Source organism: Trachurus japonicus, chromosome 5 (assembly GCF_045865225.1).
Source record: "Trachurus japonicus isolate A0001 chromosome 5, Traja_1.0".
Classification (NCBI taxonomy): Eukaryota; Metazoa; Chordata; class Actinopteri; order Carangiformes; family Carangidae; genus Trachurus; species Trachurus japonicus.
In genome coordinates, this window is record NC_140911.1 from 27,117,532 (window position 1) to 27,144,049 (window position 26,518).

Sequence of the window (26,518 nt, forward strand, 5' to 3'; positions counted from 1 at the left end):
AATCTAACTCAGGATGCGTCTACCCAACTTGACACAATAGTCTCACACGTCTATCTCCGAAGCTATTTGACTTCAAGTGGCAGCAAAAATGCATTACAAAAAAAAAGTACTGTATCAAAAAAAAAAAAGCTGCATTACACAAATCTGTAGTAAGACCTGAGCCTAAAGCAGGAAATGAATGACTCCTCTGATGTCTGCTTATTAAAGTGAATAAATTAATAACATTCAATGGATGTTCAAATAAACTGCCCTTATTCCAAGATTATAGACACAAACTCTCTACATTATACATTTGACTTCATTCCTTGAGAGAGAGAGAAAAAAAAAAAAAAAAAAAAAGAGCCCAGGCAGAGAAACACACAAAAATGCATTTTGGGAAGCTAATGAAATCCAGTGAAAATAGCATCAAGGGAAAGGAAGTTGGCTAACACTCTTAGGCAGCCATGCTGAATGACATCCTACATTCTGGGGCATTTCATACTAAATCAAGACAGACCAAACCATGAACCCAACAATATAACTTCAATGACTATATAGGCTTAATTATTGCTTGCAGTCTTTTGATAAAAGTCCAGTCCACAGCAATGAGTCTATTAAAAGTACTGTGTCAAAACAACATTTATATACGTATAGACCTTCTCAGACTTCTATATCCATTTGTTTTTGTCAATCATGAAGAAAAAAAAGGACTCATGATTTAAGCCCCTTAGATAAAAGGCTTTTAAGGGTTGGTCCCCTGATGCTCTGATACCCATTAGCACAGGAGGAAAGGGTCCAGAGCTCTCCTAGCAGATGACATGGAGGGTAGCACAGTGTGAGAGGTGAGAAGATGCAAAGAGGATGGGTGGGGAGAGGCAGAGAGGCAAAAAAAAAAAAAAAGCAAAAAAAAATTAAGTTCTTATGAAAGGATGTGAGGAGAGTTCAAAAGCATTTGATGAAGCTGAGCTGTAACAGGAAAAGAGAAGAATAAGAAGTCAAGAATTTGAAATGCTGGTGGTGTAGGGGAGAGGGTGGGATTAATGAGCGCGTGTGGAGGAGGATTCAAACACCATGACAGCTGATGTAACAGAGCTGAAAAGAAAGGACAAAATAGGGAGGATGGAATTTCTAGCCTTGAGGTTAGAGGTACACGCATTAAGTTATTGGTTTGGGGGTGTGGATGGGGGGGACAGAAGGAGAACAAGAGCATGTGAGGGGCATAGGTTGGGTGAGCACATTGAGGATTTGAAATGGGTCGGAGTAAGGCGAGGGTGTAATGGAAGTAATTAAATAAGGAGCAATGCTGCTGCCATACCGCAATTCTTAAGCTATTTCCTCCTCCTCCTCATTATTCTTTTGAGTGGATTAGGGGCCAAAGCACAGCTCTATAGCCCACTTATGCTGCACAGCAGACTTGGAAACAAGCTGCAATCTTACTGAGCCATATGCTATTCCTTAAAATGGCAAAGGCAGAACAGCCCTGAATAGCTCAACAATGGTTGGAGTAAACAAATCAGTCACTGAATGAGAAGAGGCTGGAATTTGAGTTTGCAGAGCTGCATGTGCCTAAATAAAACTGGAGACAATTCATAATGACAGAAGACACTGAGCATATTTATCAATACTTCAATCCATATATCAGAAAACAAGAAACATCCTAAGAACATCTGAGCAAGGATCTCCAAGGTTATATAGGGAATCGGACAAATTAAACATGAAATAATGACCCAAGCTAAACCTCAACACCAACGGAGACAAATCAATTTAAATTTAATAAAATTACAAAAACTTCACTGGAAAATCTCAGACCACATTTCTCGACACAAAGGGGCCATAAGTTTCCATCCACCAGTGCCCGTCACAAATTAAAAATATATCTCTGTCTACATATTTTGCATCTGTGAAGAACCTGAAATCCGGTCAGGCAGAGTGACTTCATGGTTGTAAACAAAGCACCACTGCTGCCAAAGCCTGCCTGCGTGCGTGCAGTCATTAGCCTAGATCCCAGAGTCTGCCTCCCATCGCCTCCTCCTGTGTTGACGGGAGGGAATCCCCTCTGGTAATGATGCCTATAGTCCCTGTCTTTCTGAGAGGAGTCACCCATCCATCAGTAAAGAGGATACAATGTGGAGCAACCCCCCCCCCCTTCCAGTCCTTAACCCCATATCCACAAATTATGATAGAAGCTTTGAGTTGATTTCATGAAAAACCCCAGTACCCATGAGAAGTGGTGAAGCCAGCTTGTGTGAGAGCACATCAAAGCAGCGCCGGCAGCCTGTAATACACTGCAAAGAGCCGGTCAACAAGATAACAACACAAATTTCAACTCGTCGCTGGCTTCAGAAGAGGACACATTTGTCTACTCATGCTGGCATTTACAAGACTGGTAGAACCGACTGTCAGATTTGTGTCTGGAGTATTTGCATAGCCTGCAGGAAGATGAGAGCTGTTAAGAGTCTGTTAGACAGACTGGCTGTCTCTTCTGGACTTAGATCACAGTAAGGAAGTGCAGGAGCCTCCATCAGTGTCCACACATGAGCCCAGACGTAGGAAAACCCTCATGACCCACATTAAAATACCACAGGAACACATTTGTCGGCTATGCAGATCGATTGATGTGTGATAATGCCTTAACAGCCATAGAGCCATACACAAATGTATGCCTGTGTGTATGTGTGTGTGTGTGTGTGTGTGTGTGTGTGTGTGTGTGTGTGTGTGTGTGTGTGTGTGGAAGGCAGTCTGCTGCTGAGACAAAGCCCCCTAACCCTGGTTTCTCCTACCTCCTCCGGCCCCCCCAACGCGATGCAGGGGTATGATGCCCCATCCCCCGGGAGCGTGCGGTCCTCCTGCAGGATGCTGCTCTTCTTTGTCTGCCTATCTGAGTGGCTGGCTGCCTGGCCGGCTGACTGACTGACTGACTGAGTGAGCGTGTGCGAGTGTGTTTCTGTGCTGTATCCGAACCCCCTGCCCCTCTTGTCTACCCCCAACACACAGCGAGCTCGTCGTCCCAGCATCAACACCCCACTCCACCAACCAGGCCGCGGCCTGCCTCCTGATTATGTGGTATCCTAGCGACAGCCAACGGGGTGCCTATGGATTCCCCGTGCTGAGCAGCATGCCGATTGGACAACAAGATCCTCTCTAATGAAGATGATGGTAATGATTTTACTCTGTCTCTCCCCTCCCCCTCTGCTCCTGCCTGAATACTGATTTTTTTTTTTAAGAATACATAGACCTTCCAACATAAGCTCGACTATAATTACGTAAATTATTATTTTTTTGAATTACCATAAATCTAAAGGTAATGAGGTTTTCCATTAAAATGACAGCTCAGAGATGGCATAGTCTTAGTCTGGGGCTGGCAGCTGAAAACTCAAGGCCTCATGTCCATTTCAGTGCCTCATATTTGAAGACTTTAGGTTTTAAACCATTTTTACAAAGCACCAGTTCCACAAATAACTTGCAGCTATGAGTGGGTCAATTTAGCATCATAACTTTCAGCTAAGGGCAGTTAGGGCAGTTAGGGCAGTTACTGGCAGGGTAGTGACCGGCATCAATTTTCTGACTGACACTACGGAGGGGGAAAAAAAGAAAAAGAAAATTGTGGTGTACCAAGATGACCCGGTAACTGCCTTGCTATATAAGGCAATGCTTGACTAAATCTTTAACAAAATATAACCCAAAGCTGCTTAAACAGCATCATTAAAGCTAGAATGCTACAAAACACAACCGATGAGGGGACGTGCCAGCCAAATCACAGCATGAAAAGTGGCAAACCACCTATTTAGGGCAGTTATGGAAATGAAATGCAAAACAAAAGAAGTGGGAGATGGCAAACCCTCCATAAAAGTGAAATGGGATAGCTCTGCAGTTGAATTCAAACCCCTCTTTAATGACAACAGCATTCATTTATGTGGAATAGGAGAGATAAAACCAGAGGATAATAGCATACTTATGGTGTGCCCTGCCACATTAACACACCACCCAACTGTCTGCCTGTATGAAATGTAGCCATTTGAGTCGTTTGCTGGTGCATTCTGGTATTGATTGGGGCCAACCATGCGTGAACCTCATTGATTATCATCTTCTCATTAGCATATAGATTAGCTGGCAGTGTAGCCAGACATGCAAGCCTCGAGTCTCACACTTGGCTGACAGAGCTGTGCAGAAAGGGTGGGGGGGGGGGCTGGTGTCAAAACAGGATGGGAATAACAGGGATGGGGTGACTCCATTTGACATTAGCAGTTTGATGACAGACCTCAAGCTCTGAAGGCCAAGGACCCCAATCGACTACAGGAAACAAGAATAAACAGAGAGTGAATGCGGCATAAGTGGCTGTGGCGAAGTAACGCCCCATAACCAAGCAAAGGGTTTGAAGTAGGGCTGCACAATTAATCAAATTTTAATCACGATCACGATTTTGGCTGCCATGATTAAATTAAGATGATCGTCACGATTATTAACATGTAAAAAAACGGGCTGTGCTGCATATCAAATCAAGCGCTTTCTCAACCAATAGTCAGCCAACCACCAGGGGGTGAACGAGAGGTCAGGGCTCCATGAAGCTGCCTGACTAACAAGCAAGCGCATCCTCCCTTTACATGTTGTTTACAGTCCAGAGTGTGTGTCCCAGCCGGTCTCTCTGGATTGGATCGAGGTCGGGCTGCGGGGTGGTCTCGAAGCTGGACCGAGACCCCGTCACCCCACGCGGCCGTTTTGGTGTTAATTACATGTTACGTTGTGTAATTAAAATGTTCCGACTGCGATCATAACAGCCGGTAATGGCGATCTATGGCCGTTTTGGTGGCAGCACAGTTGAGCTAGGTCGACCTGCTGGACGCTGCCTGTGTGAAAACACTTGGTCTGTTCATTAAATGTTTTTAATTCGTTCCAAATTGCTGCTGAACCGTCCGTGCTGTGCTTTGGTCCATGCTAGACAGACTCTTGCCCACACATCTCTGTGTATCATTGATGGCAAAAATTAAGTTTTACCTATACTTTGAAATTACATTTCAGAGCCTGTACTTTATTACTTTTATTTGAGTAAAGGAGTTGAATCAGCAGCTACTTCTACCAGATTTATTTTTTGTTTTTTACACAAGTATCTGTACGCTACTGTACAGAATGACACCTCTGCACTCTGCAATGGCATTTATTTTTCGCTAGCCCTTTGCCTTGGGTAAATTTTTATTGTAGGCTATTATTTATTTTTATTTTACGTTTTATTTTGAACTGAAAGCCTTGTTCACATAGCCTATTGTTTGTTTCAAATAGAAAGTGCAATAAAAACATGTTTTATCTAACATAATGTATAATCGTGATTAATAATCGTGATTTCAATATCGACAAAAATAATCGTGATTATCATTTTGGCCATAATCGTGCAGCCCTAGTTTGAAGACAAACAAACCCCACATTTTCTTTTCCAAGGGCATTACACTCATTATCAATTTCAAGAGGACTGATGCCTAACAAGCTCTTCTGGGGAGCAGTGTAAAAATTAATAACCTAGTAGGCACCATGTGAGCCTTACATTTTGTACATCAAAGACTCTGCCTGCCAATGTACTAAAAAGTTTTCTTGAAAACATATCATCTCCATGGATACTTGTGATTCATACGACAAGCCAGAAATGAAGCTGTATCTGTGGTAAAAATGAAACTAAAGAACAAATTGTACAGAAACAGACCTTGGTGATTCAGCGCTTACGGGGCTGTTTTAAATATTTTTTTATATCACATAGTGCCTGCCGGGCTCATCAATCTCTGTGGAGAGTGTACAACAACTAATTTGATAGAAGAAAATCAAAATGATGTCACACTGTCAGTAGATCAATGTGAAAATTGTTTGACCACACAAAACAAGCAAACAGAAAACAGTCCTGTAAAACTGAAGTGAATTTCTAACCCACATTTTGTGAATTAAATTCTTGTTAATATAAAAACATACCCATCACTTATTAACTTTTTTGTTATGGATTAATGTATAGATTTTTGTTTCATCAAGATGATCTCAGAAAATACTGAAAATGTCCACCCAAGATCCCATCAAAACAACAAAGGAGAGAAGCTGTCGTATTAGAAAGGCATCGGATATTCATCAATTCCCAAGATGGCTGCAGAGAATTTTTCTGATGTTTGACTAACTCTTAGTCTCTTATCTTTGACTTGCTTAGTCAACTAAACCATGCACCTCTAGTCAAAACATTTCCTTTTTTTAAATGGCTGCACTAGGAGTCGGACATAACCAAAGACAGACTTATGGTCACCAGAACAGAATAATACAGACATTAAGACAAAACAGCAGTGCAGTTAATGATATCCACATAACAGTGGAAGTGTGGGAGACTACAATTTGTGGACTAAGACATCCCAGTGTAATCTAAACGGGCAACACTACATGTATGTTAGTTTCTCCTAGAGGAGATGAGAGGGCCTTGCTGAATCCCTAATGTAAAACTCAGCTTCCACATCCTGTGCTCTACAAAACAGCACTTCCACAGTGATGTCGGGGTCACCCCCTGGGGCTGATGACGGTCGAAGGGTCTCGTCCAAAGCAGAACAAGCGGGTCAATGCCTTTGTTAGGCCATGTAAGACAGAGATACCCTCTGATCCAGAGGCAAGATTGGTTGGGTAGCCGTAATTGAGCCATCCAACTCAGCTGGACCTTGCCCTGCACAGCTGAGCAGACCAGAACAAAGAGGCTCTGGCTGCTTTCCAGGTTAAGTGTGCTGCGTGTGTGTGTGTGTGTGTGCCATTCCAGCACATGTACCCCCACGCTGTGAGAGATACAAAAACACTTTCACTTGACTCCTAAGAAACCCGTGGTCTTTTTCTTCTCAGCTTCATTTTGTAAAAATCCCTAAGCTTCCGGGTGCAAATTGATCCATGGATGCTAAAAATTGCCTGGATGGAACAACTCTCAAAATAAACTCAGGAAAAGAAGATGGGGAGGGACAGACCAGCAGCAGAGTGACAGATAAAATGAAAGATTCTCCTACTGATCTATAAATATCACAGTTAAATAGTTCTGGCAAAAGCTTGCAGATTAGCAGCACACTTGAATCCAGCCCGTTCTATCAAAGCAGTCTCTGAGGCATCACTCTCAGGCATCAACCGTACCAAGGGGGGAGAAAAAAAAATAGGTCAGAGGTATGAAATGAGCTGCAGCACAGGGAAATGTGCTTCCGATCCTTCATCAATTACAAGCACTTTAAATTCGTATCAGTGCCAGTGCCAGTAGTGGCCTGACCTGGCATCACAAGTTCAACAAATAAGCTTCCGGGTCACTGATAACTAGTAACTGTCAAGTATCTTGGGGAGCTTAATTGTGATACAAACAAATATAAATTATTTAGGTGAATATGCAAAGAGACAGTCTTCTGATTTAATGAGCTTACAAATGAAGTGACTCACTTTCTTCAGTTCCCCCTGATCAAATTTTTTTTCTTGAATACATTTTCTTCTTGGGACATAAGGATGAGTTTTTATTAGTTAGTCACAGTCAGAGTTGGATCATGATATTCTGAGCTGTAATGATGAAGACGAGAGGCAAAGCATTAACACTGTAAAGAGTACCGTATTTCCTCTAATAGTAGCCGGTATCTATTTAATAGCCGGGTCTGTTATAATGGCCGGGGGCGTGGTTTACACGAACAAATAAAGGCCGGCCCCAAATACAGGCCGGGTCAATGGGAAAAAAACAAACAAACAGAAAAAACCTGAATTTCAGTCACTGTGGATGCACTGGTCTCAGGCGGCCAAACACGGATGCAGTAACCCACAAGTGCCAGCAGATGGCAGTAGCTAGATCTGAAGTGCCACATGAACCCACGCTTCAAGGAAACAGTCACTGACAACTCGACCGAAGAGAGCTTTAGCAGCATGGCGCGTGGAGATTTTGAGGAGGAGTGACCATCTGTAAGTGCACTGTTGTTGATATAGGCGATATCCTGTAGTTTTTTTGTGTTTGGATTTTGCCTGCAACTGAATGTTGTCATTTTATACGGCAGCTATACCGTATTTGATTATAGCACGAATGAGTTCATGTTTATATCAAGGGAGCCTCAAATCTCTTTATTTCATGTTGTGAATGTTGTGAGAAAATCATATTTTTGTTGAATTTACTCCCAACTGATCTGACAGGTAGCCTATTTAACTGCGTTGAAATATTTGTCGGCGTAATTGTTGTTCAAATTATACCTCTGGTCATGGTCATTCAAGTTAAATTGTTAATAGGATGTGTAACAGTTACAGCTACATCATTACCTTTGACTAGGCTATTCAGTGAAGCCTACACCAAGCCAGCTCCGCTTAATAATTTCTGTAATACTGTAGGCTACTGTACAGTAGTTCTATGTTAATTGTACGTGCCTTCCGAATTTTCCAAATAAATGGACTGGGATTTTCAGTTCAAACTGACATGGTGTTACTTTTATTTATTTATTCATTCATTCTGACCACTTGTGCTCCAGCGTTTATTAGCCTAATCCTGTCCAGCTGATCGCTGCTGTTGCGGTACCTGCTACAGTAATGTGTAAAAAAATATAATTAATTGTAGGCAGAATGAAAACTGAGCACGGTAACTGTCAAATTTGAGCACCAGCATGAAACAGAGGAAGAAATAATAGCCTCTCTCAAATATAAGCCGGTCTCCAATACAGGCCGGTTCCCCTGGGCAGCTAAAGTAAATAAAGGCCTCGGCCTCTATTAGAGGAAATACGGTATGTCACATTAAAGAATAGGCTATGTGGTAAAAAAGAAAAAGGAAAATTATAGCTGCTGCGCAGCGATGGGTCGGGTCCGGGCTACTTTTGGGCAAATTTAGGCAATTCTGAGCAACAAACAGGAGAATAGGAAGACAAGACAGTTGTCCTTATAATGTCCAATTTGCATCAGTTGAGGATTGAACCCACAACCTCGGGAACCAAAGACCGTTGTCTATCGCACTGAGCTAATGGACGAGTGGCAGATCAACAGTGGCTTCACAAATTGAGTAAGCCATTCACTGTCGTGTAGGCAGAAAAAGAAAAATCAGTTTTTGAGGTAAAATAATGATATGTATTTGTCAAACATCTACTATGAGTCTAAGATGTTAGGAGCCTTCGCACATGGTCCAGTCCAAGCTATTTGGATTTTTAAATTTAGAGGCTTGCTGTGATGCCACCATTAGGACAACTGTCTTGTGTTTCGTGTTGAGGACATTTGACATTTTGATCTGTCATCATCATCATCATCACCCTGGCTGGGTCTCGAACTCACAACCTCTGACACCAAGAACCAGCGCTTAACTCAGTGAGCTAATTATCTGGAAGTGAGACATGGTGTGTGTCTTCTCAAATAGACTCAGGGAGTCAGTGTCCGGGCAGCAGTTGTGAACGCAGATTTCTGTTATCTAAACAAAAATCTGTTAATACATAAATTGCATTTAGACAGCAAAATAGCTTGAGGACATCTGCCATTTCGTACTGTCATCATCATCATCATCACCCTCGCTGGGTCTCGAACTCACAATCTCTGACACCAAGAACCAACTCCTAACTCGCTGAGCTAATTGGCTGGTAGTGAGACCTGATGTGTAGCTTCATTTATCCACTCAGGTGAGCCAGTGCCCGGGCAGCTGTTGTGATGAAACGGTCAAAAGTCAGAAATTCAGTCATCTAAACAAAAATCTGATAATACATAAATTGCATCTTGACAGCATGGAAATGTTGGTGATTTGTTTTTAATGATAAGTGTTTTGCTTCATAAGAGAAAATATGATGTTTAAAAATTCCACACTCACATTGATTGCAGTTGTTCCCATGAGAGCAGAATTCAAAATGTTCTCAAAAATTCAGTTTTTGAATTAAAATTCTGATATTTGCTAAACTTCATCAACCATGACTCCAGAATATTCTCATTTTTTTTCAGGAAGTTTGAAAATGTATTTAGCAAGAATTTGATGGTATATGTTTATAGTACTGTTTACAGTCAAACGTTTTCATGCACTGTAGGCTCAATTTTTGCTTAATCAAAAATCCGAGAAACAAGTTTTGTGGAGGACGGTCTGGAGATGCTCTGTAGCAAGTTTGGTGTCAATTGAGCAAAAATTGTGGGAGGAGATACATTTTAAAAGTTTTACAGTTATTGAAAAAAACAGAGTGATGGACTTCATAATTTGTAATAAGTTTAAGTTGACAAAAGTTTCAGCAGTATTGAGGCTACATTGTGGTGAAGTTTCAAAACTGTAGCATCTACCGTTGGTTTGGTAGGAATTTTTAAAGTTTTTAAATTTAAACGCTTATTGTGCCCCCCCCTGTCCTTGGAGTTGAGTGAATCTGGGATGGGGTCGGATGTTTCTGTGAAGTTTGGTGAGTTTTCACCCATGGGAAGTATGACTTCCTTGGAAGAAGAAAGAAAGAAGAAGAAGAAGAAGAAGAAGAAGAAGAAGAATTCCTAGGAATACAATAGTGTCCCGGCAGCTTAGCTGCCCGGACCCTAAAAAAAGCTATGACAGTTATCATGATAAACTTCCTGTGCATTAACTCATTGAGTGCCAACCACGTAATTTCTCATTTTTCGTTCCCATGCGTTGAGTGCCAAAAACGAGATTTCTCTTTTTTGCTTTTTTTTTTAAATTATGAAACTAGACACTTTAATACACCTTGTGTGTAAATTTGGGGACTCTACGACGAGCAGAACTGAAATAGATGACGATCAAAAACTCATGACAGCTCATGATCTGAAATTCTTTTTCATCACTCGGCTTTTGCAAACGGAGTTCTGCATGTGGATGCAGCAGCTGCTCTGCTCTCACCCGCGAGGCTCCAGCAGCTCGGAGCCGAACAGGAAGCTCTCAGCCGACAGTCCCGCCCGGTCTTCATCTGGAGCAACACTGTGTCCTCCCCAAGGTCCTCCCGTGGTAAAATCTGATGGTCTCTGGACCAAAGCAGGCCGCCGGCACCGACCCGTACCACAGAAGGACCGCGACCCACGGTGGGGCCGGTGTTCCCGACCTGCTGTGGCCGAGAGACCATCACATTTTAGTGGTCAAAATGGTCAAAAATGGTCTAAATTGCCGGTACACTTGACTAAAACTTTGGAAAGGAGCGTGACACTCAATGAGTTAATTAAAAGTGTTGTTTTCAAACAGAGTAGGCCCACAGAAAGACTGTAACAGTAAAATGATTGCATTGACTTATCAAAATGTCAACCAGAGACACCCAGATTGATCTGCTGTCGATTATATTGACAGGTTTTGTTTGTCCAAGTAAGCTCAGAGTTCAGCGCAAGTTAGAATGGTTAGTTAACAAGTGAACCAGCTTCATTAGAAAGTTAAGAATCAAGTAACTACATTTGACATTGATCTGACATGTTTCAATATGTGTGTTCTATTTTCATTTGAATAAACTTCAGCATGTAATACGTAAGGGATAATGTATAGTTCAGAGGTTGTTATAGAGAAATAAACCCTGACAGGTTGTATGGAACGGGTGTATGGTTTCATACATCCTGAAGGGGTTTATTTCTCCATAACAACCGACCAAGTATACCCGCTTATTACACGGTTTACAAGTAAAATAATTAATCTGAAACATAATGTTGATGAAAATACGACTTTCATTGATTTTTAATTGCATCATTTTAGAGAATGGAGCGAAGGAGCCTCCACTCTCCCTCTAACAAGTTACAAGTCATTTATCTCCATAACTATTAGTCCCAAGCTGTTTAATGGTGGTAAACATGAAACACAAGGTAAATATCCTACATAGTTTCTCTTTTCTATGCTGCGTTGATCAGAGCGGCATCCCTAGCAACGGTCTGTTATACTTGACAACGGTCATCATTATACAGAAATAACGGACCGCAGAACGCAGCGATGGACCAATCAGAGAGCAGCATTCAATAGAGCCGTGTAATAAACATCATATTTCAATATTACACACTTGTCTCAATAAATAGAAGGTACTTTTGGTTAATCCAGGTACTTGACACTACACAGACAGTCTAAAACTGTCTCACTGATGGAAATGAGCAGTCTTACTTCAGCTTGAGAGTAGAAAATGTGGCATTTGACAAAACATCTTCAAACATCTTTGTTCTTGTACTTTTCTATCAGGTGGATCTTTGAAACGCCTCTATACATCATGCTGACTGTCAATGGGCGACAACAAAGGTTGCACACAGTAAACAGCAAGCAATTCTGCTTACTACAATCAACACAGTGGGTTTTTTTATCAGTGCACAGTTGGATGTTGACTTCATCTGTGCAAACCTGGCTTTTAACTGTCATATTTAATCAGAAATAGACCGTCTAAAAAGACAAACACACCTGTGCATTTGTGATTACAGAATGGTCTGTCCATCTTCCAATTGATAGCTTTCAGTCACGTGACTTCCCAGGGACCTGGCGGTCAAAAGCAACATTCCAAAATGGCAGCGCAAAGGACTCTCTATGGACAAACAACCGAGTAATTACTTAAATCATCTGCCAGCAGCCGAGAAAGAAAGATATAAAAACAACTTTGAAGTTTTGGGCACTTGTGACCCATATTCAACACCAGCTGCTGTATACAAGCTGTTTAAAGCCGTTTTCCCACTAAAATTAGCGGGTCGACGCGGGTTTTTTAAACGCGGGTCGACCCGCTAACAATCGGCATTTGGCCCCTTTCCCATTGACCAAAATGAGCCCCGCTGGGGGATCAGACAGAGCATAAACCAGTCGCCCCACTCTCACCCGCGGTGCAAGAGACACACACAGTCATGCCACAGCCGCCCGCCGCGGAGTGTCCGTCCGCCGAGGCAGACTCTCTGGCTGGCTGACCTGGAGCACCAGGACCGCGGAGGACAGAGAGTCTGCTGCGGCCGGATGACAGACGTCCGCGGCACAACACGTCAGTTAAACAGACTGTCGCTTCTTTTCTTTTCTTTTTTTCTATTGTTTTTGGTCAGTGTTCTCTGATCTTTTGATCCCAGTCTCGGATGAGAGCAGAGCTGAGCAGAGCTTTGTTTTGGTACGTGATATGAGACGCGACCGGCGCGATGACGTAGCGTCACGTAACGTTCAGTGTCATCACGTAAATTAGCGGGTTGACGCGGGTCTGGCGTTCCCACTGCAAGCCGATCGGAGCCGAGCCGATTAAAAGGCGATTTTAACCCGCGTCGCTTGCCGAGTCGTTTGACCCGCGTCGACGCGGGTCGATGCAGCTCGGTGCGCCTTTCCCACTGCCACCAAAAGCCGATTGTTAGCGGGTTTAAACGGGTTTTTTGGCCAGTGGGAAAGGGGTATAAGATGACCAGTTCCCTGCCGAAGCTCGAGTTGCGCGATGTTTACATTTACCTGGTGGAGAATCCATCATCCTCCACCGCTTGCAACCAATATTTCCGGTGTTATGGCTCAACTGGTTTCTGATTAAAAGCCCCATTTTGTAGTTTTTTGATCTTAAAATAATGTTTCTAAACTCATTGAAGTGGTAGAAATGTACCTGTAACTTTCCTGTGCGGGAACACCGTCCGATACCGCAGCCAGGGCTCGACAGTGCGAGCCCCTCGTCGCAAATGCGAGTAAAAAACAGATCAATGCGAATTGTGAAATGCAATTAGTAGCACGTGTGCGACTACCGAATTTTACCGTTCAATAAATGTTTTATGATGTGTTGCGAACGTTTGGAGGTTGTGGCCGGCCCGGTTGTGCACTTGAATGCAGCCTAAGCAGAAAAAAAAGAGACTGCACGCGGAACCAAACCGAAGCGCTGCGCCCTGAGCGGAGGCAGTTTCAGATCGGCGCACATGTCAACCGGTCTGCCCGGTCGCACATCTGGCGCTGTCCGCTCCCTGTGTGACCAGCCAAGCCCCCGCGAAAGCCCCGCTCCGCCTCCGCGGGCAGTGCGTCCGTACACGTAGTGTAAAGCGAACTCATTCATATGCTCACAACCCAAAGCAACGCCGTAGCCGCGAGCACTCAGTGTGACGGCGATGTTGTTGTTTTTTTATTCCGTGCATGTCCGTGGAGCTGTGCGCCGCAGTTCTCTAGCTACGTTGCTGTGCCAGGCAGGTGTTTCCCACAGAGCTCGGCCCCGTTTGAAAGGAAGCCCGTACTGCATGTGAAAAGACGTTGCGTCCGCGATGTAGAATGTGTAGAAGAGAAACACACATTTCAGGACCACTGACTTGAATAATCGGGTCAGACAAATGTAAACACACAAGGCTGAACATCACTGGACATGTCTGTTGGGATTATACAAAAAAGTAAAGTAAGGTAGAGCTGTCAAGATGTAGGCTATGCAGTATATACTGTAGGCTATCACTCATTTCCAATGTACAGGTGCATTAGAATATCATGGAAGAGTTTATTAAGGCCTATGTCACTAATTCAATTCAAAAAGTGAAACTAACTAACACATTATATACTGTAGCCTATATGAAGACCTGAAATTCAGTATTCCCAAAAATGTAAATTCTACAAAGGACCTTTTTTTCTCTTTTCTTTAAAGCATTTTTAATATAGAAATGTTGTCCATCTATATGCACTCAATACTTGGTTGGGGCTGTTTGATTTGAACTACTGGAAATTGACTTTTCCATGATATTATAATGTATTTAAATGCACATGTATTATGTTAATGGTGAGTGTCACCGCTCTAAGATCTTTTTTGGTCCTGACCCGTTGGCATCCCTGTTAAAAAGCTATGAATTGAACTGTTTTGCTTATAAATGCCTCCTCATTGACCTCATATCACGTTATTATTTAAAATTATTTGTGTGCTACTAAAATTATTTGTGTGCTACTAGATTTTTCAACTTAGTAGCACACGTGCTACCAGGGAAAATGCTAAGCGTCAAGCCCTGACCGCAGCTCCGCTGAGCTCCACAGTCTGAGCTCCAGCCCACTGAGCCCAGGCTCCCTGCTCCTCTCACCCACAAACCAGCCCTGTGTTGGGCTGCACGGTGACCAGCTGCACGGTGACCAGCTGCCCCCCCCTGGAGCTTTGCTATGCACCGCTACCGACGGCAACGATGACGGCGGTCCGATAGCAGCGGGACCGGCGGCGGCGGCGATGGTAACCCGGCGGGACCGCCGCCACCGGACACGGCAGGACCGGACACGGCAGGACCGCCCGCGGCGGCGGCGAGGACGATGGTAACGGGGCCGGTATTGTTTAGCGTATTTTCAGAGTGTTTTCCATCAGTTCGTAACTTTTTCAACATGACAGGCTTTGTCATAGTGTGCAGTATTGTGCAGAGAGTGAGAGTAGTGTGGCGCTGACTGTCCGTATGGAGGAATACGCCAGGCTCATTCACAGAAGCATATTGGCTGCAGTAACATGTGAACTGCGGCTTGATTTGTGAATTTGTGACAAATCTGCGGACGGAAGTGCAGCACAGCTGTTATTCGGTACGGTAACCAGTTAAATCAGACACCAGTTGGGCCATAACACCGGTATTTTTGAAGCAGCAGGGAGCAGTGTGTGTTTTTCTGCCTTGTCCTAAGCCGCGGATAGCGGGGAAGTGGATTGTTTTGACCGCCAGGGGTGCGTTCCATACGAGCCGTGACGTCACATGAAAACTATCATAATTATCTCCTTACAGCATGCATGCCTGCTGACAACCTAATGAATGGGTTACTATTAATGTTAATGCTGTTGACTGTTTGTGGGACAAAACCTGGCACTGCTGCCAAGTATCTGCCAAGTAATGAAAGCACATCCTGGTACGTTGATTTAACACCAGAAAACAGTAACTATTTGTGCTGGGTGAAATGTTCTGGTGGTAATTGTGATTAACTTCAAGTTTCATGATGAAAAAGGAAAAATCCGCACACCGGCAAAATGCCCTAGAGCAACAAACAATTTACCATCACCCAAAGGGAGCAACGTTTCAGACCAACTTCAAGATTCAGTCATACAGATGACCATGTGGCAAAACAAATTATTAAAATAACTTGTGGTGCTGTTGCACAATTTTAGCCACAGTTCAACCGAAAGAGGAACAATGGAAAAAGGAAAAAAGCCCTGTTTTGCTGTATCATTCTCTATCTATCTTGGATAACCTGAATGATTAGAGTATGATGACAAAAACATTTTGGACTATGTTAAACAAAATAAAGTGTGTGTCTCTCTTTCTCAAATGACATGTTCTGTCTCTCACTCTCCTGTGCACAGTGCAACTCCTAAACAGAGCTTGATTACATTCAGCTGGACGAGTGTGTGTATGCGCACATGTGTTGTAAACATGCTTAGGTGTGGTTAAATGTGAAACAGGGACATTTTGTGTTACAAATAAGTCGTTACATAAATGGGAAAACAAGTCAATTGTCTTGATATTTTCAAATCAATCTGTGATTGTTCTGATGGTCATCAGTCGCCAATATCATCTGCTGTCTCCACAATCCTAATGCTTTTTGTTAAATACGTACACAAATCAGGCTTTTCATAACACTCAGGTCGACAGCACAGCAATACTATCAATAATAACTTACTGCATTAGATCAAGTGTCATCGAAAGCATCACAGGTCTAAGTAATTATTCCTGGTAGCAAGCACAGAAATGAACCCCAGCAGCCTGGGGGGAAATCAATTACAATTATAGCTGCTGCGCAGCGATGGGTCGGGTCCGGGCTACTTTTGGGCAAATTTAGGCAATTCTGAGCAACAAACAGGAGAATAGGAAGACAAGACAGTTGACCTCATAATGTTCAATTTGCATCAGTTGAGGATTGAACCCACAACCTCGGGAACCAAAGACCGTTGTCTATCGCACTGAGCTAATTGACAAGTGGCAATTCAACAGTGGCTTCACAAACTGAGTAAGCCATTCACTGTCGTGTAGGCAGATTTGAAACCACAGTAAAAAGAAAAATTTGTTTTTGAGGTAAAATAATGATATGTATTTGTCAAACATCTACTATGAATCTAAGATGTTAGGAGCCTTCGCACATGGTCCAGTCCAAGCTATTTGGATTTTTAAATTTAGAGGCTTGCTGTGATGCCACCATTAGGACAATTGTCTTGTGTTTCGTGTTGAGGACAACTGACATTTTGATCTGTCATCATCATCATCATCATCATCGCCCTTGCTGGGTCTCGAACCCACAGCCTCTGACACCAAGAACCAGCTCCTAACTCACTGAGCTAATTAGCTGGTAGTAAGACCTGCTGTGTAGCTTCATTTATCCGCTTAGGTGAGTCAGTGCCCGGGCAGCTGTTGTGATGAAATGGTCAAAATTTCAGAAATTCAGTCATCTAAAAAAAAATCTGATAATACATAAATTGCATCTTGACAGCATGGAAATGTTGGTGATTTGTTTTTAATGATAAGTGTTTTGCTTCATAAGAGAAAATATGATGTTTATAAATTCCACTCTCACATTGACTGCAGTTGTTCCCATGAGAGCAGAATTCAAAATGTTCTCAAAAATTCAGTTTTTGAGATAAAATTATGATATTTGCCAAACTTCATCAACCATGACTCCAGAATATTGTCATTTTTTTTCAGGAAGATTGAAAATATATTTATCAAGAATTTGATGGTATATGTTTACAGTACTGTTTACAGTCAAACGTTTTCATGCACTGTAGGCTCAATTTTTGCTTAATCAAAAATCCGAGAAACAAGTTTTGTGGAGGACAGTCTGAAGATGCTCTGTAGCAAGTTTGGTGTCAATTGAGCAAAAATTGTGGGAGGAGATACATTTTAAAAGTTTTACAGTTATTGAAAAAAACAGAGTGATGGACTTCATAATTTGTAATAAGTTTAAGTGGACAAAAGTTTCAGCAGTATTGAGGCTACATTGTGGTGAAGTTTCAACACTGTAGCATCTACCGTTGGTTTGGTAGGAATTTTTAAAGTTTTTAAATTTAAACTCTTATTGTGCCCCCCCCCTCATGTCCTTGGTGTTGAGTGAATCTGGCATGGGGTCGGATGTTTCTGTGAAGTTTGGTGAGTTTTCACCCATGGGAAGTAGCCTATGACTTCCTTGGAAGAAGAAGAAAGAAGAAGAAGAAGAAGAATTCCTAGGAATACAATAGTGTCCTGGCAGCTGCGCTGCCCGGACCCTAATTACCTTCTCCACTTAACTCGTTTCTGTTTTTTATTCTTCTTCTTTTATTCTTGAAATAAGCACATTTCAATGGTAAGATGTGACCCTGAGTGCATACAGGAAGATGAGAATCATATTCAGCACTGGTACCTGCAGAGTGTGCCACCGTACCCATCCATATGTTAATGTAATATTTCATGAGTAGTACTCTGCACTTTCAGTCAAACAACAGCTGTCTTCAAACTATCCCCTCATTTTGATGTCAACCACACACCTGTTGAGTTTTGTAATAACATCTTACACAGTTGACAAAATTTGTCCACAGTGACAAACACCTGCCAAAGCAGGACTTCCATCAGGAAGTGTTACTTGGCCCTGCTCGGCAGCTGGACCCTGACTGCGTTTGACGAGTGTCTCAATACAGTAGGTGTCTCCAGTGTTGCAGTTTGCCATGAGGACACACAGACTCACAGGAGGAAAACAAAACCAGCCTTGCTACTGCAGCTGTCATGGTAACTACCAGCTGCACCCACAGACAAGATGACCTTATCAGAAAAATAGTTATATTGTTCAGTAAACAAAGGCTATGTACAGTAAAGGTGTATAAACCTCAACAAACTGTCCATTACACAAGACAACGTATATCTAGATAGCTGCTGAAGAACTTTCTGTCAATAGATTTTACACATGAATCAACTAAATGTCGCATGTCATACCGTGACCCATTATTTATATTAGAAGAAAAAAAGGGAGAGAGGAAAAACAGCAAATAAAGAGAGACCAATAATCAACACTTAAGAAGAGGGGGCCGATCATTGCAGATCTGAACTGTGGCTAAACACAGACACTTTTAGGGAAGGGGTGTAGCTCAAACTGTGTTGTTATTTTCCCACATATGGGTCACTGAGCGGCCATGGCCATACTATTCCACCTCTGTTAAAACATTAGACTATCCACGGTTATGATCCACACTTGGCAAATACCTGCCCCCTTATTTGTGCCAAAGGTCATGACCTATGCGACTTAAGTTTATCAGGAAAACACCAGGCTAACTTTAGCTAAAAGTACAAAAGCAGAAGAGGACAACGTTACAGCCAAGCACATTTAATCTGAACGCTAGCTTAGATGTTTATTTACATTTATAGATAATCATCTCAACTCATGTCTGTTTTCCCCCCTGGTTCAGAATTCCACTACGACAGTAGCTACTGTTGTTAGCCCTACTTGGGTAAGCATTAATCACCATTAATGTAATACTTTCAATGCTATGAGGTTGTGCAGACTTAGCCTAGCTGAACTAACGTCAACATTAGCAAACAAGCGAGAAGCAAATTGCTGCTGCTTGCTGCTGCTGCTCTTGTTTTGGGGCCCCGGGTAGACGTTAGCTTGTGCAACCGATTAACCTCATGCGTTCCGACACACACACACGCACACACACACACACACACACACAAACATACGTGTGTGACCCCAGTTTCAGCCGTGACACCCGGTGTCAGGAAACAAAACAGACGTCGCCTCACCGTTGTTGTGAGTCTCGTAGCCAGGCTCTTGTTTCTGGCCGCGCTCTCTCGTCGTTTTTCCTGTTATTATAACGTTACACCATTTCTAGAAGGTGGCTGGCTTGTACCCGACTAGCAGCGGCAGCAGCAACAGCAACAGCAGCGGAGGAGCGGAGAGCAGGGGCGGGACACACCAACTCTTTTCATTTGCGTTCCAAGCTGGTAACGTGACCAAATTGTAGCCAATGAGCTATGAGAAATATATTTTGACCCCGCCCCCTGTGCTGTCAATCAAGACTGCCCCCCCATCCCCCACGCGCCTGTCAATTGGCGACCGCTGTCCTCATTTCCATGGTAACATAGAGAGGGGATTTAACCCTTGCAGTTCGGCTGAAGGACCTCGCATGGTTACTTGATGTTAGAGGAGGAACAAAACTTCACAACATTTCCTTGAAGTCAGATCAGCTCATCTGGTAAATGTCTCTGTTATCACCCTTTAGCATAATGATGATGTTGAAACGTCTGTTCCTGTATCCTTTACTTTTGTCAGTGTTACATAATTGTTGTGTTGTACATGCTTACTGCAGTAGGCCTACCATCACATAATAAGTGCTTTATAGACAATCTGGCTGAAAAGAGAAAGGTCCTGAACCGTCTCATAGTGGGTGAGATGATGAGAAATAATGACACCTGTTGGCGCATGATCAGCAACCTGTTATGCCCATGTTCCATGTCAACACCAAAGTCCAAATATGATCAGTGCACACAACAGTCACACGTCCTGTTTCCCAGACATCTGCTGTGATGTTCACAAAATGTTTGTTTTTTTAAATCCAATATTAGTGGGCTATATTTTATATTATGAATACTGCATGACAAGTGTGGTAGTGATGATAGTCCAGAGGTTAAGCATTTTGTTAAATATATTTTAGTTTTACCATGGGATGCGGGTTCGCAGGACCCTTGCTGCCTTCATATTATGATTTTTAATTACTGTTGCAGTAATAGAATCCGTGTACCCAGCGGATTCTCTCATCGAAACGTTTAACAAGAGATGATGGGTAAACATACGTGATTAAAAAGATAATGAAAAATAATACGCCATGATGATAATGTCCCATTGGTGCATGACACCCGGGGGTCAAAGCCAGGGGGCGCACTACTTTGAGTTAGTGTTATGCTTTCCCAAGAAGGAGACTGAACGGGAGACAGACGATCAGCCACCATGAATGGTCAAAGTCCTCAAGTAAGTTTATTAAAACACATCTTTCAGTTGTAGCAACATTAAAGCAGAAGTAAGCAATCCGGTGACTTCTTGTCAGCTGATGGAGTTAACAGTCCCCGCCCTCGTCCCTACGTCACCACATTCACGCGCATCCCTTGGCTGCACACACAGAGAGGACCGCCCCTTTATGCCGTTCTCTCTCCTCATTGGATAAAGGTTGTAGGATACAAGGAAAGTTTTCTCCTCGGCTTACAGCAGAGCAGAGTGACTGACAGACCCGTGTTTCAGACCAAACACTCTATAGAAGTGATTGCTGTCAGAAGATAGAACTATTTAAGACTTATATTAACACAAATATATCACTTACTTCTGCTTTAATATAAGTCTTAAATAGTTATATCTTCCGACAGCAATCACTTACATAGAGTGTTTGGACCGAAACACGGGTCTGTCAGTCACTCTGCTCTGCTCTGAGCCGAGGAGAAAACATTTATCGTATCCTACAGTTTTTATCCAATGAGGAGAGAGAACGGCATGAAGGGCTGTGTGTGCAGCCAAGGGACGCCGTGAATGTGGCGACGTAGGGACGAGGACTGTTATGGTGCGTTCAAGGAAACTCGTAACTCCTGTTTTTCCGACCTGTGAAGTTGTATCAGTTTGATCTGGTACTAGTTCACAGGTCGGAAGTTACGAGTGGCCGTTATAGTGACTTTCACTGGTAAAACAGGTCAGAAAAACATGAGTGGGTTGCCTGGAACGCTACAAAGTCGTAAGCTGTGACTTGAAGCTGTAATTTACGATTTCAAAAGCCTGCCTGGAACGCAGCATTAGCGAAAACGACCGGATCGCTTACTTCTGCTTTAACACAAATATTCCGCTTACTTCTGCTTTAAACAATAAACTTACTTTGAGCAGCAAGAAATTGGAAAATAGGAATTCAGGGGCTCGACCAGATTTGGTTATTGAGCTATTGATTCTGTTGTATCCACCTTTTTCGTAATGTCAAAAACGTAAGCCTGTTTTGCCGGTTTTGCTCTTCCGGTGGAATTTTATGTTTACGTTTCCATGGTTTCGGTAGTTGAGGTAAATGCATGGATTTCTTTTTGTTTTTTTCAATTAAAATCTGTAAAACGCATGGATCATCACACCAGCTTTTAACAGTGGATATCACACAAATTGACATCCATGTTAAAAGCCAGCGTTAAGGGGCGGAGTTTAGCTCAGTTGGTAGAGCACCCGCCCCATGTGTTGAGGCTATAGTCCTCGCTGCAGGCGGCCCCGGTTCGAGTCCCGCGTCGGACGGCCCTATCCTGCATGTCATTCCCCCCATCTCTGCCTCCCATTTCCTGTCACACTCTCAACTGTCCTATCAAATAAAGGCATGAAAAGCCAAAAAATATACTAAAAAAAAAAGCCAGCGTTAATAGATCCATGCATTTACCGCAACTATGACAACGACTGAAAACCATGGAAACGTAAACGTACAATTCCACTAAACCGGCAAAACTGGAAGCCGCTTTTGACCAGAGATGACGTTCGGAAACTTGTGGATAGGATTGAAAAGGCTGGGGTGTCAGTGGGAGTTCTAACCGGTGAGAGGCAGCAATGTGCCACAAGGCACCGAGTCTGCCGGAAATGGAAAAGAAGAACGTCTCTGGTTTAGCATCGACGCTATGCTCAGTTTAGCGTCTGTTCGTACCACGTGATATATGGACGTAGCATCCATGACGTCACCCATTGGTTTTGGGGAGTCGTTTTTGTGACTCAAATATGGCGGCCTGAACAGCGCCATGTTGGATTTACCGGCCGAGAACCCGCCCACTGGCCTCGAAGCAGCGGTCTCCGCTAATGTTATTGCTGATGTATTTAACCAGATGTTTACAGATTTTTACGCTGGTTTGTGCAAAATACCTAACGTTAGCCAGAATACCTAACTTCTAAACCTTTCCTCTTGATGCCATAGTCGATGTGGAGAGACTAGTTTTGGACTGGTGATCAGTGAGTGGGAAATAAATATCAGATCCCAGTTACTGCGGTCTGGATACAGAGATTAACACTGTTGGCTTATTTGGCGCTCATCAATCACCAGGGGTGAAAAAGAGGCAAACCGCAGTAACTGCAGTCGGTGTGTAATAGAACGCAGTTCTAGGTAACTGCATTTAACGTTAAAGCTACAGGGGAAAAGAGGCAGAGTGCAGTAACTGCATCTTACTGCGGTTTGGCACAGTTTTTGAATGTGATTTTGTACAGGGAACCAGATACAGATTGCAGTATACATTTACTGCAGTTTGGCTCAGTTTCAAGAGTGATTTTGTAATTACTGCAATTTTTCATAATATCTCTAAAACGGTGCAACATTGACGTCAGAAACTTTTACACAAGATAAAACATTTATTGACAAGTTCAATTTCACAAAAAACTAAATTTGGAATTTTCACGTATTGCGGTCTGGTTTAGCAGGGCAGCATACTATGCTCTGTGAGATACGCCTCTTTTTTTCATTTTAACTCTCCTGATATTTTTTTAAATTCTTAATACATTTCATAGTGTAAATATTAGTGTTTTTGTTCAATAGCTTCCAGGTCATGTGACCTATTGACACCAAACCAATGCAGGACCATAGTGCTACACATGCTCTCTGAGATATGCCTCTTTTTTTCATTTTAACTCTCCTGATATTTTTTTAAATTCTTAATACATTTCATAATGTAAATATTAGCGTTTTTGCTCAATAGCTTCCAGGTCATGTGACCTATTGACACCAACCCAGTGCAGGACCATAGTGCTACACATGCTCTGTGAGATACGCCTCCTTTTTTCATTTCAACTCTCTGATATTTTTTTTTAATTCTTGAGATTTCATAATGTAAATAATGTAAATATCAGCGTTTTTGCTCAATAGCTTCCAGGTCATACCTATTGACACCAAACCAGTGCATAGTGCTACAATGTAATGCTGCGTTCACATGGGGTCCGGTAAATGGCGGATGGCATGTCATGTCATGGCATGCCAGTGGACAAGAGAACAACGGTAAAACTTGGGGGGCGGCCTGCAAAAAATACCGTGCACGGCAACGGCAAACGGCAATGCCGTCCCGAGTTCAAATATTTTAACTTTTGCCGTCTGCCGCGACGGTACCCTCAACCGAATGTGTGGGGTTGCCAGGCCAAGAGTGAAACATGGCCGATATTGACAATGAGAGGTTAGTGATTTAGGTGCAGCAGCACCCGGAAATATACGATCAAACACTGACAGCTTACCGTGATGCCACAAGGAAGGCGCATGGGAATCCATCAGTACAGAGCTGGGTGGAATACCAGGTACGGTAGGTTTATTTAATAATTATGCATATTACATAGCCTACGTTTATGCTGTGTTCACATGGAGTGTGTAGCCTGACAGTTGCTGGTTTTCCGCTGTAGTCCAGAGGATGTCCGGTCAAAGTCGCTACAGTTTAACAGTTTACTTGTTACAACTTTGCTAGTGTGTTTATCTTTTGCACACACACACACACACACACATATATATATATACACACACAGACACACACGTGTGTGTGTGTGTGTGTGTGTGTGTGTGTGTGTGTGTGTGTGTGTGTGTGTGTGTGTGTGTGTGTGACAGGTCACAGTTCTCTGAGAAAAGCAGCTCCATACTACCAGACGACAGTCAGGTGGATTACAAGGGATTTATTTCTCCTGCAACACAGCAGACAACACAGCAATGGCATGGGTTAGAGTCAGTCTCGGGACAATCTGAATCATAGCAAGATCCTCTCTCCTCTGTGTAGACGGCACTCCCCTTGCTATGTCAGTAGGTGGCGGTGTTGCGACTGTTTTGCCATAATTTATTGACACTACTCTGTTACATATATATATATACTGTATATATATACACACACACACACGCCTTTGTTGCTATCATTTACCTGTGATAGATGAATCTCTGTGCATGTTTGTAACCCTGCTCACAGCTTGCATTGTAATTGACATGTTTTTTTGCTTTCCCATTCAGTACAGACATGCAAAACTTGCTGGACAATCATCAGGGACCAATACAAGAAGGAGTTAAAGGCCGACCAAAAACCAAGTGGGTCAGGTGCTGGAACCAAGAGGAAATGGAAGCTGTTTCCATTCCTCACCTTTCTGAATCCCACATTGCAGGAGAGGCAAACCAGCACCAACATGCCTCAGAGCCCATCCCCTGAATATTCACCTCAAGGCCAGCAGCCTGATGACTTTGTCATCCTTGACCTGGTTCTGTGACAGAGGGAGGAACCAGTGAGAAATTGGAAAGGTCCTCATCATCCACTGATGTGACCAGAAAACTCGGCACTAAAAGAAAAAAGGGCCAGCTAGTGAGCAGCGTCGAGACCACCAACTTTGAGGACCAGCTCCAGCGCTCAACACAAAACACGATGAAGATGAACTCTGGTGCTTAAGTCTGGCTTCTAAAATGAAAAACCTCTCAGAGGAAAAGAAGAGCGAATTTCAAATTCGTGTGTCACAACTATATCATGAGCTTCGTTTTTTATGAACTTAAGGGGCCCTAGTTTGCTGGCGCAGCGCAGGTGGCGCAAGGTAGCGCAGCCGGTCTAATGCAAGTTTCGACCAGCGCAGCCTAGCGCAAAGTCAGGTTGGAAGATTGGCAGATCGCGCTGCGCTGAGATAGGCGTGGCCGCGCAGCAGGGGGAGGCGTCACAGATTCAGCTTGGTGCAGTGCAAGTTTTGTGCGAAAATGTCCCGCCGAGGTTGCGCTGAAAGCTCGCCACCTCCAACCAGGTCTAATCTCAGCGCAGAGCGAAGCGCAGCCGGTGCAGTGGAAGTTTGGCTGACTGATCTGCAGTGCACACACGTCACCAAGACCTCACGGGCAGGTCTCCACAGTTCCAGACACATTTCAATGCAATAAATATCCACAATAACCACTATTTAATGCAACTAACGGAATCAACACGTGAATTTATATCTATATAGATTGTCCCGTCACATCTGACGTCAGATCAAAGCAGAGATCAAAGGCTGTGGCACGCGCAATGGAAACTCCACCTGAATTAACACAGCAGGGACGAACTGGCACTGAAAAGCAGCTGTGGATGTCCCAAAAGCAGGACTGAGGGTGGATGACTGCATGTCGCTGCCGTGTTGAGATACCACTCTGCCCTTGTGATGATCGCTTTATTTATTTATTTACTTATTAATTCATTAGCGGAGAGCGACCGCATCACGCAGCCGTAATGAAAAACAAAACACAAATCTTCATCTCTCTTAGTCCACCACAACAGCCTCGGTATCAGATAGTCAGTATATAGCCTACTACAGTATACTCAGCATCTCTATCACAGAGAAAAAAGAGAAAAAAAGAGCCGGACAGAGAGAGAGAGAGAGAGGAGGACAGAGAGAGAGAGAGAGAGAGAGAGAGAGAGAGAGAGAGAGGGAGGGAGGGAGAGAGAGAGCGCCCGTCCTTTACGCTGATTTAATCCACATGGTCTTTGTTTATGTTGTGATTAGTGTACACCTGTCATCTTGCTTACATAGGGTTTGAATAAATGTGAGTTTCTTTATTAGTGTATTAGTTGTTTCTTAGATTGCGTAGGGGTTCTCAGTGTATCAGATCAATCCTGGTTAAGTATATTAGTAAACTCATTATTGGTCAGTCTGAGCTCGGACCTCCGGACCAAAACAGCTGTTTCCTCCTGGGAGAGGTTCGGCCTCTGGCGTCGCTGTTTCCTCCGTCCATGTCCAAGTATAAAATGACAAACTTGCAGCGCGCATCACCCGCCGCGCAGTTAAAGG

General features: G+C 43.2%; 1 protein-coding gene across 1 annotated transcript in view; it reads right to left on the reverse strand.

Annotated features, from left to right (window-relative positions):
* phc2b (polyhomeotic homolog 2b (Drosophila)) overlaps positions 1 to 19,712 on the reverse strand; it is a 41,413-nt gene extending 21,701 nt beyond the window's left edge. Inside the window, exon 1 of the mRNA XM_085777089.1 lies at positions 19,522 to 19,712. The gene's annotated coding sequence lies outside the window, so the exon portion shown is untranslated. The remainder of the gene's footprint in view (positions 1 to 19,521) is intronic.
* Positions 19,713 to 26,518: the final 6,806 nt, after the last annotated feature.